Here is a 14,441-nt window from a genome sequence, read left to right as displayed (position 1 = left end):
CACTCTGTATATGTCCACCAAGTCCATTTGTTTCAAGCTCTGGTTCAGTTCTGTTATTTCTTTGCTAAGTTTTTGTCTGGTTGACCTATCTTTTTGGGATAAGGGGGTGTTAAGGTCTCCTGTTAAGATTGTGGTATCGGATATTAGATTTTTCATGTCCATTAAGATTTGCTTTATATAGCTGGGTGCTCCTGTGTTTGGTGCATGCATATTTATGAGTGTTACCTCTTCTTCTTGAATTTTCCCCCAACCAGTATATAGTGGCCTTCTTTATTTCACTTGATCATTCTTGGTTTGAAGTTGAGACTGTCTGAGATTAGGATTGCTACCCCTGCTTTTTTCTGAGGTGCTAGGGCATGTAGTAATGTTTTCCATCCTTTAACTTTCAGCCTATGAATGTCTTTATGAATTAAATGTGTTTCTCGTATACAGCGTATTTTTGGATTTTGTTTCCTAATCCACTGTGCCAGTCTATTTCTCTTAATTGGTGAACTGAGTCCATTTACATTGATGGTTAGAATTGAGATGTATTGACTTAGGTTTGACATGCTATTTACCTATTCTTGTTTACTCCTTTTTCTCCTATGCTTGTTTGTCCTATTTAGTTGGTTGCTTCTGATCTCATTCGTGGAGTTCTGATCATTTTGGTCCCTCTCTAGAAAATCTTTCAGGAGCCTGTGTAAGGTTGGCTTTGTCATCATGAAATTCTTTAGTTGTTCGTCATGGAAGCATTTCACTTCTCCATCAAACTTGAAAGAGAGTTTTGCAGGGTATAGTAGTCTGGGCTGGAATTTGTTTTCATAGGGGTCTTGAAGTACTCCACTCCATGCTCAGAGTCAGCCGTAATTCTGATGGGTTTTCCTTTGAATGTGATCTGCTTCTTTTCTCTAGCGGCTTTCAGTATATTATTCTTGTGTTGATTTTCTGGGATCTTGACTATTATATGTTTCAGTATGTTTTTCATTGGGTTGAAGTTACTTGGCGTTCTGTATGCTTCAGTTACCTGAATGTCAGATTGTTTCCTTATATTTGGGAAGTTTTCTGCTATTACTTCTGCCCATAATTTTTTAATGTCATTTGTATTGACTCCTTCTTTCTCATTGATACCTATTAGTCTCACATTGTTCATCTTTGCACTGTCTTGCAAGTGATGAATTATTTTTTCCTGCATCCTAGTTCTTTTTAAGAGATCTTTTCTTACCTTTTCACTAGCTGCACCAGCATCTTCAAGATCTGAACCTCTGTCTCCACTTTCACTCAGTTTTGCCAGCTTGTGATTGAGATTTTAAGTTCCTCTATATCTCTTTGACTCTGCTTCATGTGATCTGTTTCTTTCCTGTATTTCTCATTCAAGGAATCCGGTATTTTTCTAATCACCTCTATTTTTTTTTATCGATGTCTTCTTTAGAAGCAATTATTAATTCTTTTACTGCACAGTATTTTTCAGATTGGGTTTCCTCCCTGTTTCTGTATTTGATTCTTTACTTCAGATTCTATGAGTTCAGTGAATTTTTTTATTTCAGAAAGTAATTCTGCTCTGAGTTCCTCTATAACTTTCTGCTGTTGCTTATTTACCATTGATACTATTAATTAATACATTTCAGCTGAGCTAGTGTCCTCTGCACTTGTTCTGGGTGGGCATTGGGTTTCCTCCATATGTTTCTGCATTTGATTCTTTACTGCAGATGCTATTAATTCAGGCATTTCTTTTTTCATTTCCAATCTGTGTTCCTCTATACCTTTCTGCAGTTGTTTATTTCAGAAGCCACTGATTCATTGATTTCAGCTGTGTGATTCCCAATTTGTTCTGTGTTAGTATCCTCTGCAGTTGTGGGTGGGCTTGGCATCTGGGATTGCATTTTGCTGCTTCTCATTGTCATTTTGTGTAGCACTGTCTTGTGACCTTTGTTGTAGAGCTTTGGTGCATTTATAACCTTAGCACCTACTGAAATTCAGGTGCAAATCTACAAAGTTTGAATTTATCCAGCTGTGCCTGGCTTGGGTCTGGCTGCTTTGCTCAGCTCCTTCCTACTGCCACCCTTGGGAGTGAACCAGTTGTGCCCCTCTGGCAAAATGTTCTGCTCCTGGACTAGCTGGGTGGTTCTGTCCCCTACTCTCTCTGCAGGGACTGCAGCTACAGAGTTTCACCCCAGGCCTGTATGCCAGGCCTGAGCTGAGTCTGAAGGGGACAAGGTTGAGTAGGGGGGAGAGGAAGCTCTCCCACACACTCACTGGGCCTGGGCTAGGGCTGGGTCTGGGGGTCCCGAGAAAGCAACAGAAGTTCTCACTCAGCAGGCATAGGGGCAGACTACGAAGTGGTAGTGGGGGTTCCAAGGGGGTGGAAGAGGGTCTCACCCACGCTGCTCCTGGGCTTGGACTGGATGGCGCATGATAGCTGCAAGCTCTCCCACTCTCACCGGGCCTGGGCTAGGGCTGGATCTGGGGGTCCCAAGAACGAGGCAGGAGATCTCACTCACTGGGCGGGAGTGGGGGGGGGACTGCGGAGTGGTGGTGGGGATCCCAAGGGGACAAAAGAGGGTCTTACCCACGCTGCACCTGGACTTGGACAGGTTGGATTTTTTTTTTAATTTTATTGAGAAACAAATAGCAATGAGACAGTTTCAAAACTGATCAGTAGGACAGTTTCAATAATTAATACATTGCATATTGTAATTCTTTATTCCTTTTTTAAAATATTTTTTATTTTATCTTTCTTCTTTCTTTCTTTCTTCACAGCCTATTTCTTGATCCTCTTCTCATTTGAACAAAATCTAAGACTGGGTTTTCTGGTTTCTCTATGCTTACCCTGGTGCAAAGACAGCCCGCTTCCGTTCTCTGCTTTAGAGAACACGGCTGGGAGCACGAGAGGAAGTGGGTAGGGGAGGTGGGCTCTGACCAGGGGTTGGGAGAACCAACCCTTGCCACGCAAGGCACACCCTCGCTCGGGCTCCAAAGGCAGCTCTTCCTGATCTCAGGCTGCTCTCCAAGCAGAGCCTGCATCACCTTCATCAGACACCCTGAAGAAGAGAGGATTCATTTACCTAATAAAGCTGGGGCTGAGGGACAGTGCCACGCCTTCAAATCTAAGTTTATGGCAGTCATTTTTCTCATTGCTCAGACCAAATACCCAATATACAAAGCTAAAGGAAGAAAGCCTTATTTTAGTTAGTCTCCAGTTTATAGAGGTTTTAGTCCCTAGTTGGCTGGTTCCAAGGCAAGGTGGCATCAAGAGGACAAATAGTGGCAAGCAGGCATGTCTCAGTTACTCTTCTCTCGTTGCTGGGACAAATACCCAACACTCAAAACGAAGGAAGGAAAGGTTAATTTAGCTCACAGTTACTGGAGGTTTTAGTCCACACTCAGGTGGCTCCAAGGCAGAGCAGCACACGCCAGAGGGTAGGAATTCATGGAAGTGGCAGAGAGCAAGAGCAAGTGGGACGAGCAGCAGCAACAATGGCAACAGAGAGCACATCGGTCTCTCTTCCGTTGCATTCAGGCTATCTACCCCATGCTGGGTGTAGTTCTCACACCCATAATCCCAGCAGCATTTGTACCCATAATCCTAGTGAATCATCAATTAATCACAAACTCTAGAAGTCTGCCCCACGACTGCATGAGGCTTGGGGGGACAACTAGACACAAACCATACCAAGGCAGGAGGCAGCAAAGTAGCAAGCTACAAGCAGCAGAAGCAGCCTACCTTCTTTCTGTCCCTTTATATTCCATCCAGGTTACCTGCCCTTTGGCCAGTGCCACTGAAACCCAGAGTAGGGCACCCTTAATCCCAGCATCACTCCTTTAATCCCAGTATCACACCCTAAATCAAGGTGTATATCATGAGTGCATGAGGGTTTGGGGTGACATCTAGGCACAAGCCATAACTGTTTAATTTGTTTATGAATTATTAAACTGAAAGTCAAATGATATAGGCTCCACACAATGTTCTTAATTTTACAGATGAGGTGAGGCAAAGAAGTTCCCACCGATGTCTACTTAACTTTGTAGCAACTCCTTAACATCAATCAGGCTGGAACTGCTCACTGGGCTTAGCAGCTAAGACCATGCCTGTGCTTCAAGTACAGCTCTATGGGCATGAATTTAGGGCAAGACTTCAAATCTCAATTTTTAATCTGTACATTAGAAATAAGAGACTTTCCATTGTTGTGAAGATGGAATGGGATTGTGCAAGGAACCCACTTGGTGCAGTGTTGGTGATATAGCCAAGAGTCAGTGGATGGCCCCTGTGGTCACTTCATTAGCAGTAGAGACGAGAACCCTCCTGCACAATCCAGCACCTGGCCTTCACCCTCTAAATGTTAGCCCATCCTATGATAGGGCCTGAGAGACTGCATTTGTTTCACTGAGTGTTATGCTTCAGGAGTAGTGCTGAGAACACACAGTGAGCTTCTTAAAGAAGAAAGAGAAGCCAGGGCTGTGGTTAAGGACCAGGGCTTGGATTCCAGTCCTCCCTTAGGGACTGAGCGCTAAAAGGAGACACGTCACATATCTGCATGAGTTGGAAGAGGATTAGACTGAATAACTCTCTTTCTTGAACCCAGGACCTTCACACTGAGCTATGTCCCAACATTTTCAGCTTTTAATTTTTTTAAAAGTTTGACACAAGCTCTCACTGAGTCAGTAAATTGCCCAAGCTAACTAAATAATCCCAGAGTGCTGGGATTATAGGTAAATGCTGTTGTGCCTGGCTAGGGGTATCTGTATCCAAATTTCACTGTGCAATTAATGGCCCTTGAGCGCTACACAAAATAAAGCAAAACTAGTCATATCTTCTGATTTGAAGTTACTAAAATTTACTGAGAGTACGCTAGAGCCAACACATGCCAGATATTCCCAAAGAGCCCGTAAGTAATCAATACTCTATGACAGGCCGCACACTGAGAGGAGAGATCACAGTCGAATGAAACAGGGCTACCAAGACAAGCCTACAGCACACCGGGCTTCACTCCACCTCACCCCGGCCACCCGCGTGCTTCACAGCTCTATGAACTCCAGCGCAGCTTTTCCTTCCTTCCTGAGTCTGCACCTTGGTTTGGTCTTGTTCTTAATACTGTACAATGGAATCCGGAACATGATACCAAACACACATTTTCCCGTCTTCACATTTTCCTGTGATTTTAGAGGTCATTGCTCTGATGAAAGACCACTTGAGAAGATGGACTTGTGTTGGGGAAGCAAAGGAAATTGCATTTTTCTACATATTAATAAAACAATAGAGCTGGGAAGCTTTAGGCTCCTGAGAAGAGGGGTAGGTCCTAAAAACAAATAAAATAAAATACAATAAAATAAATCCATGTATATGGATATCTTTATAGACTATAAAAATATATTTGGTCGATTTAGGGGTATTACTTTTTTGTCACTGAAAAACTATTTTGTAAAATAATAATATACTGGTCGTATTGGTACATGTCAGATTCTCCAGAGATGCAGAACCAATAGTATGTGTATATGTGCCTGTGTGTATTCACTCCTTAATAAATATAGTACATGTGCATATAAAATACCCCTTAAAACGTCTTTATATTTAAATATATTTTCATATAATGGATATTCATACATTGGATAGCTATTTTTAAGAGTTGGTTCATATGATTGTGGGGGCCCCGCCCCCAGGGCACTCTGCCCAACAACAGAGTCCAGGTGTGGTGGTGCACGGCTGGGGCGGCTGAAAACAGGAGGATCACTATGAGTCTGTGTGGTGAGACCCTGTACCAAATACATAAACAAACAAACAAAAACATATGATTGTGGGACTGGCGAGTCTGAAGCCTGCTGGAATTTCTAATCAGAGCTGACACTGAAGTCCTAAGTCCTAGGCAGTCTAGAGACAGAGCTCCTTTCTTCCTCGAGAGATCTGAGGCGTTGCACTGATTTATAAGGCCATTCATGGTATAGTGGGCAATCTCCTTTACTCACAGCCCAACAATTTGCATGTTAACTACATTTTTAAAAGTTCCTGCACAGCAAAAGCTACACTAGGGTTTTGACCAAAACTCAAGCAGCACAGCACAGCCAAGCTGACAACGCAATGACTGATCACAGCTGCTGAGCACAGCCTGTGCTGAGTTTTGCTTGGCTGATGTAATCATAAGAGAGGTTCAAAAGGGTCAGAGCAGGGGCTGGCCAAATAGCTCAGTGGATGAAAGCACCTGCAAGCAGGCTCAGGGGCCAGGGTTCCTATCCCTGGACCTGCTGCATCAGCCCCACCCCCCGGGGCACACCAGAAGGGCAACTGAGACTGGGCGTGGTGGCACACACCTGTAATCCCAGCTGTTGGGAGGCTGTAAAAGGTAGATCACTATGAGTCCGATCTAGTAGTGAGACCCAGAACACCCTGTAGACGCTTCTCTAAAATATAGTAAATAAATAAAGGGTCCGAGGAAAGGAGATGAGACCCAAGCTCTGTGGCTGTTTTGCTCAGCCATGAGACCTTTGATCCATGAGGCCTTAATTTTTTCCCATATGTATTCCCAGTAAGACGTCATGCTTCTGAAGTAATCCAAAAGAGTCAATGGTGCTTTTAATTTAAAAACAAAACATGTTATTTGTTATATAAAGAAACTTTACAGCCTAAAGGCCAAAACAACCTAACAGCCAAATTTTGATTTAGGATAAATCATAGTATCCATAAAACTCAAATTTCTCAAACGCAAAAGAAAAAGACATAGCGTATCTAAGTATCAGCATAACTCACATGAGGTTTTACACACATTTTGACTGACAGGGAACTTAGACTCTTTCACTTTCAGTTAGGGACTAGAAAATGTGAGTCAAGAATCAAAATGAATGTCTCAATATACTGGCCCTCACATCGTCTTCAAATGTTAAGAGCTTTCCACAGAATGCTGCATCAAAATGCTGGGATTATAGAGATGCACCACCAGTGCCTGCAGCTCTTACCAGTGCCTGGTATCTTACAAGAAAAGAAATTTAATTTAAAAATTGAGCATCCTAACAATTGGAAGAAATAAATTTTCCAGGTACCACACCCACTATAACATACCTAATAAGCAAGTGGGAACTGTGTTAACTTCAAAAGGTTAAAGTTAAAATATAAATAAAGTTTCACTTTCAGCCCAAATTAGAAATACAGTCAATCTACTTTTTAATCTTGAAAATTTATGGTTTTAAACAGGAGGAGGGATGAATGAATTACCAACTATATTTATTCTATTGGCATACGCCTTATACACTTTGCTAGTAAATATCCTTTTAATCCTATGGGAGCAATTAGATGAACTATGCAGGCTTTAAATTTTGCCAAGTCTTTGGCAATGCAGCACTCTCCTAAAGTGAAACCGCACTGTACTGTGTTTTCTCCATATTCCTGTATCATTCATGTCCACAAAATTTTCTTATTTTAAGTTGTTGACCTCTGGGTATCAAAGGCAGGGGAGAAATTCATGCTAAGTGCATGCCTTGGGTAAGGCGGGGTAGGATTGGGGTTATCTCGTTGGCCTAGCCATCTAGCGCATGTCAGTAGCTTTTTGCTGTTGTGAAAGCCTTTGACATCCTTCAAGAAAGCATGGCTGGCTTTTCAGTCAGGCGCTGAGCGGTTCTTCGGATCATGTCTGGTGTTTCTGTGGACTATAACAGAACATGTAGGCCCAGAGGGAATGGACCCCGATGGTGTCATCGAGAGCAACTGGAATGAGATTGCTGATAACTTTGATGATATGAACTTAAAGGAGTCTCTTCTTCGGGGCATCTATGCTTATGGTTTTGAGAAGCCTTCAGCTATTCAGCAAAGAGCTATTATTCCTTGTATCAAAGATCCAAAAGGTAATTCTGGCACTTGGAGATTATATGGGAGCAACTTGTCATGCCTGCATTGGTGGAACAAATGTTCGAAATGAAATGCAGAAGCTGCAGGATGAAGCACCACATATTGTTGTTGGTACCCCAGGGAGAGTGTTTCATATGTTAAACAGAAGATACCTTTCTCCAAAATGGATCAAAATGTTTGTTTTGGTTGAAGCAGATGAAATGTTGAGCCAAGGGTTTAAGGATCAAATTTATGAGATTTTCCAAAAACTAAATACAAGTATTCAGGTTGTGTTGCTTTCTGCCACGATGCCCACTGATGTGTTGGAGTGGACCAAAAAATTCATGAGAGATCCAATTCGGATTCTGGTGAAGAAGGAAGAATTGACCCTGGAAGGAATCAAGCAGTTTTATATTAATGTTGAAAGAGAGGAATGGAAGTTGGACACACTTTGTGATTTGTATGAGACACTCACCATTACGCAGGCAGTTATCTTTCTTAATACAAGGCACAAGGTGGACTGGCTCACTGAGAAAATGCATGCCAGAGACTTCGCTGTTTCTGCTCTGCATGGCGATATGGATCAGAAGGAGAGAGATGTTATCATGAGGGAATTCCGATCGGGGTCAAGCCATGTTCTGATCACTACTGACTTGTTGGCTCGTGGAATTGATGTGCAACAAGTGTCTTTGGTTATAAACTATGATCTACCTACCAATCGTGAAAACTATATTCACAGAATTGGCAGAGGGGGTCGATTTGGGAGGAAAGGTGTGGCTATAAACTTTGTTACGGAGGAAGACAAGAGGATTCTTCATGACATTGAGACTTTCTACAATACTACCGTCGAGGAAATGCCCATGAATGTGGCTGACCTTATTTAATTCCTGGGATGAGATAGTTTTGAATGCAGTGCTCGCCAGTGCTGAACAGGCAGTCACAGCATGCACTGTGCTTCTTTGGGAATTTTTGAGTCTTGTCTCAATGCTCATAACGGATCAGAAATACAGATTTTGATAGCAAAGCGACATTAGTCGTGAGCTCTTGTGAGGAAAGTCACTGGCTTTATCCTCTTTAGAGTAGACTGTTGGGGTGGGTATAAAAGATGGGGTCTGTAAAATCTTTCTTTCTTAGAAATTTATTTCCTAGTTCTGTAGAAATGGTTGTATTAGATGTTCTCTACCATTTAATAATATACTTGTGTACTAAAAGATACAAGTGCTGTATAAAATCAGCCAATTATGTTAAACTAGCATATCTACTTTTATTGTGTTTGTCTTTAGCCTGATTAGAAAGGCCTTTAAAATTGAATTTTTTTAAAAGAAAAGTATTTGAATGCATTTTGTTTTGGTATTGTATTTATTCAATAACTATTTAATTAGTGCTAAGTGTGAACTGGACCCTGTTGCTAAGCCCCAGCAAGCAATCATATCCTAGGTAGGGTTAAATCCCCAGTAAAATTGCCATATTGCACATGTCTTAATGAAGTTTGAATGTTAAATAAATTGTATATTCACTTTAAAAAAAAAAAAAAAAGAAAGCATGGCTGTAACCTCGAGGGCATATGTGTGCACGGGCCTTCCACTTCGCCTTTCTACAATACAGACGCCATGAAAGGTGCTGTCCCCAGAGCACGTTTCTGTGCACAGGAGTTCCGGAGAAGCAAGGGCGTTGCCCTTCTGTGCAGCTTCGCATGTCAGTCTCTGACCTGCAGCTTGCATGTACAGGGAAAGGGCCCCCCTGGGCTCCAGTTCCTGCTGCTTCAAACCTCTGAAATGTTCTGGGATTTCAGGATCAAAGCACTGTAGACCATGAAACCAAAAGTGAAGCCAGGTGTATGATGTTACGCATAGTTATATTTCTTATTAGTAACTATCAGAGAACAGTAATGACAACCTAAACAATTCCAAACCACAGGAGAGAAGACTATTCTATATGCTAATTTATGTACAGTGAATTTAAATATGAGATAATCAAATGCACTTTTTGTCTTAAAATACCTTCCTAAATCAATTGTTGCAGAAATGCAAACACATTCATACATCTAGGTATGCATGCACATATGTTCTGAAATACAAAATAATTTTATGTTAATATATGCTTTTTAATATTACTTCTCTCTTTAAAAAGATAACAAGGGGCCAGCCAGATAGCTTAGCAGATTAAAGCACCTTCCAAGGACTGGGGTTTGATCCACAGTGTGCAGTGCTGGCCCTGCCCCTGAGGTGCGCTGAGACAGCTACTGAGACTGGGCATGGTGGCGTGTGCCTACAATCCCAGTGCCTGGGAGACTGAAAATAGGAGAATCACTATGAATCTGATCTATGTAGTAAGACCCTGTAGATCCTACACTAAATACATAAAATTATATAGATAGATAGATAGATAGATAGATAAGATTTGAAAAAACAAAACTGCAAAAATTGAATCTGTGGGTGAGTTTTCACTCAGAAAGCATCGTTTTATTTAAAATCAAACCCAGGACCTCACTGGCACTAGGCCAACACTCTTACCACAGAACTCTATTCCCAGCTCTGAGGGAGGGGGAGAGGGAGGGAGGGGAGGGAAAGGGAATGAGAAAGGAATTAGGGTACGTTATGTGTGCGCACCAACCCCCCACGAGGAATGTAATCACACACTGAAGTCATGTACCAATATAAATTAAAATTTAAAAGATTAAAAGTTGCCTCCACTGAACTCAAATTTGCAGCTCTCCTGCCTCAGCATCCGGAGTCCCTGAGATTACACGCATGTGCCCCTAGGCCCAACTCAGGAGCAGTCTTTAACTTCTTTTTTTAAAGAAAGTAGAAGATATTTTTTTTTTCAAATAAAGTACTATCTCTTCAACTGCAATATTTACCCATAGTGTTATTTATTTAGAAAACATACAGTGTGAGTTGACATATATCACCAAAGGACAAGAAATCTTTTAAAAACAACAGGAGCCCCTAAAATCATTGTTTTCTGTAAGTGACAAGAAGTTACAGACCAACAACAAGGGACAGAGCTGGAACTCAGGTTCCCTGTTTTACCAATGGGGAGAGGAAACGTCCATGCTATGGAGCTAGAATTAGAGAAAGTGTTAGCAAAATAAGCCTGCTACATGTCTTAAAAGATCTTCCCATAGGAGTCCATTAAGGGAGCGAGGGAATTGCTAGAAATAACTGAAATTCTTTCCCACCAATGCTAGATTTCAACTCGTTTTATACTGCAAGTAGGTCAATAATTATGAAGAGGAAAACCAAGAAATTCCTGAAATACAGCTTCTGTTTTTTAATGAGTTCCATTATGAACAATTATGTTTTTAAATTTCATGTTCTCAGTGTTAATTTGATTTCTTACTTGTTCATAATAATTCTATCTGGGGTGATTCCTAGAAGATTAGAAAAACACAACACTTCCAAGAGAAAAAAATTGAATTAAATATCTGAGCATCCTAATAATTAGAAAGAATGGATTTTCCATTTATGACACCCAATGTAACACACCTGATGCTAATTTATGCAAACTGGAGTGTGGAAACTAGAAAAAGCTGAAACTAAAATATCAATAAAGTTTTCATTTTCAGCACAAAATTTGAAATTTGAAACACTTCACGGATTCTACCGGTCCTTCGGGAAGCCAAATCACCTCATGTGCTCCTTAAGAAAAAGACCACTGTGAATTCCTGAGTCCATGCTCATAAAATACAAAACTACTTGGAAGAAAAAGAAATTATCAGAATGGTTTTGAAGCAGAAAAACACAACTCAATCAAAAATTCCTTCCAGGGACTAGAAGAAATAACAGGATAAATAGAAACAATCAGAGTTAAGAATTTTCAAGTGTTGGTTTTGTCTTCAGTGTTTTTCTGGGGCCAAAGTCAGATGTATTTAAGACATCAGGGATATCAGAGCCTTCACTGAATCCTAGAACATGGAAAATCCTTTGGAAAAGAAACATATCTTCTGAGAAAACCTACACTTCATGACCGAAATATATTTGTGGCAATAACAGAAAAAAAAGAAGCATTCCTGGAAAGGAAAGAAAACCCACTGCACTCATAGATTTCCAGTGATTAAAGATATCAATTTTTTCAAAGCTTTTCCAGCCTTGACAATATACATTTTTACAAAGTAAAACAGGAAGATGGGAGCCAACTCTTTCCCTCTCCCTTTGACAGCCAGAAGGGCACAGGATCCCACTGATAGCCATCACTCTCTTGGGCCTGGTAGCATTCCAGGATGACTCGCTCCACCATCTTCCTGCCAGCTCCGGGGTCACCTCAGTCACCCTCTACACCCTGTAATCCGTGCAGCCCTGACCAGAGATGGCAGCCACCACACCCTGCCCTGGGGCCAGGCTGCTCAGGCGCTGCCATAGCAAAGCTCAGGAAGGACCAGGGCTGCAGCCCCAAGTGCATCATTTCCTGGAAGCAACAGGAGCTGTCAATCAAGTGGCGGCTCCTCCCTGTTCAGCCTAATTGTCTCCAGGACAGCTGAGGCTGTCCTTGGTGCCCCACGGCCACTCAAGAGACACTTGCTGTGGCTGCAGCAGGCCGTAGATATGCACCTATCCCCAAAGACTCTGCCATGTTGTCACTTCAAATGAGCCTCCCTCTGTCACTGCTTCAACAAGTCCCCAAATAGGTCCATGAAGTAGAGAAGACTGTATGTATAGACTGACCTTTCTCTGCATAAGCAGCATTCTTTCATCTTCCTCCAGTCAGTCCAGGAGGGCTGTCTCCTGTGCACTTCCCTCCTGCGCTCCAAGCCTCCCTTGAGTGGTCCAACTGCCCCCTTTTTATCTCAGGTAATGTGGGCCAAACAGGTTGCATTCAGAACTGACAACACTATGGGGTACTAACCCTAAGAACGACTGGCAACCAGAGGGCTGCTGAACAGCTCTAGAGAACAGCGAAACAGTGCAGAAGCAAGGGCAGAAGAGGCCTACGGAAACTGGCAGAGACCTGCAGAAGAGTGCCAAACAAACAATGGAAAGTTCTGGAAGATCCCCAGAAAGATGCCAAGGGAGCTTGGCCAAGAGTGGAGAGATGCTGCTAACCTTAAAGCTTGGCGCTGCAACACAATGCCAAGAACCAGGCCACTGATGCCCACTACCCAGAGCTAGTATCAAGGGAGCTTCACTGCCAATTTGTGATGGCTTTCTGAATTGAGCAAAAGACACTCCATTTGTTGACAAAAGGACACTATAACATGTAATACAGATTAGATGAGTTACAAACATTGGAGAAGAGGAAGTGATGCAGAACACTATTTACAATATCACTCACCTAGAATACAAATTCTCAGCTAGTGGGTGGTAAGTGGCAGCACAGACAAATGGAAAATGTATTTCCCTCCACAGTCTGGTTTTCTAAACAGAATCTCCTAAGGCTGAACTTTTTCTTTCAGCATCTGACAAAAATTTGAAAAGCATCAGTTTCAAATGTTCAAAAAGAAATCTCATAATCATGGTTCAGTGGTTTTCTTTGGTGATGAAACCCAAATGAAGTAATGTTAAAGAACATAAATACCGCAAAATGAATGCAAGTCACATAACAAGGCCTCATGTCAGTCTCCTGGAGCTTATTGTCCTCTTCTGAGCCTTCTTTAGTCCACCATTTATTACAGGTCACGGTTTGCTGGTTCTTCTACACATCTGTGCAGCACCTTAGGCAACTTCCTTTACTTTTTTCCGTCTTAATTTCATCATCGGTAATAGAAAAATAGACACACTATGACTTTTCTTTCGGGGGTCTGGAAATAACTTGTTTGCTAAAACATGCAGTACTCATCACTGTGTATCTGCGAATTGACCAGTTTGATGGCAACTATTTTTTCTATGATTTGTCCTCAGCTGCAGCTTATTGTTGATTCCTTCTACCCTGGCTCTTCAAAGGAAACAAAGGACAAACCCACCCGGCTTTCAGCTGCCCTGTTCTCCTTCACTTCCTGCCCTTCATGCATAGAAACAAATGGAGTATGTGCATAACGTGATCGTCTCTATTAACAACATAACCTGTCCTATTTCCCTTTACTCTATAAAATGTCATCAATCTGAAATTTGCTGATCATTTGATTAATCCTCACTTAAAAAAATTTTAAAGAAGTACTCTAAGATTTACCCTTTTCTCCAACAACTGTCATGTATGTACACCCACCCCTTCGCCACCATCCCTCCCTCGGTCCTCATCCCAATTGCCCCTCCTCACTTGCACTTGACTAGGAACACCCTTGGCCTGCAGTTGGCATCTCTGGGGTTGGAGTGCTGCTTCTCCTGCTAAAACGCTTAAGAAAAATGTCTGTAATCAAGGATATTAAATTGAGCTTTCAGCATCATTTTTGGCATCTTTTTAACTGTTAAAGCGGATTCTTGGAGCCTAGCTGGGTGAGGAAGCACACAAATCTCTTTTGTGGGAAGTTTTCAGAGGCAAAGCGAATGAAGATTGAAGTTTGGGGTCATAGATACTCTCCCCACTTGTAAAATGCATTACAGTGATACTGTGAAAATTAAATTAAGCAATGTATGGAAAGGGGCTTTTATAAATAAGAAAATCAAATGCTAAATTGCTTTAATCAATATTGCTGTCGAGGGGCTGGGGAGATGGCTCAGTGGATTAAGCACTTCCCTGGCAAGCACAAGGGCCTGAATTCAATCCCTGGTTCCGGGAAAAA

General features: G+C 41.9%; 1 long non-coding RNA gene and 1 pseudogene across 1 annotated transcript in view; both read left to right on the top strand.

Annotated features, from left to right (window-relative positions):
* The first annotated feature begins 7,588 nt into the window (after window positions 1-7,588).
* Window positions 7,589-8,962, top strand: LOC101579874 (annotated as a pseudogene).
* A 54-nt stretch (window positions 8,963-9,016) lies between these two features.
* Window positions 9,017-14,441, top strand: part of LOC111818789 — an 8,946-nt gene continuing 3,521 nt past the window's right edge. The window contains exons 1-2 of the long non-coding RNA XR_002822700.1: window positions 9,017-9,293; window positions 12,322-12,324. This is a non-coding gene — a long non-coding RNA (uncharacterized LOC111818789). The remainder of the gene's footprint in view (window positions 9,294-12,321; window positions 12,325-14,441) is intronic.

Source organism: Octodon degus, unplaced genomic scaffold (assembly GCF_000260255.1).
Source record: "Octodon degus isolate 3935 unplaced genomic scaffold, OctDeg1.0 scaffold00102, whole genome shotgun sequence".
In the NCBI taxonomy this organism is placed as follows: domain Eukaryota; kingdom Metazoa; phylum Chordata; class Mammalia; order Rodentia; family Octodontidae; genus Octodon; species Octodon degus.
Note: the sequence above shows the minus strand (reverse complement) of the source record. Positions and strands in the feature narration are given on the sequence as shown.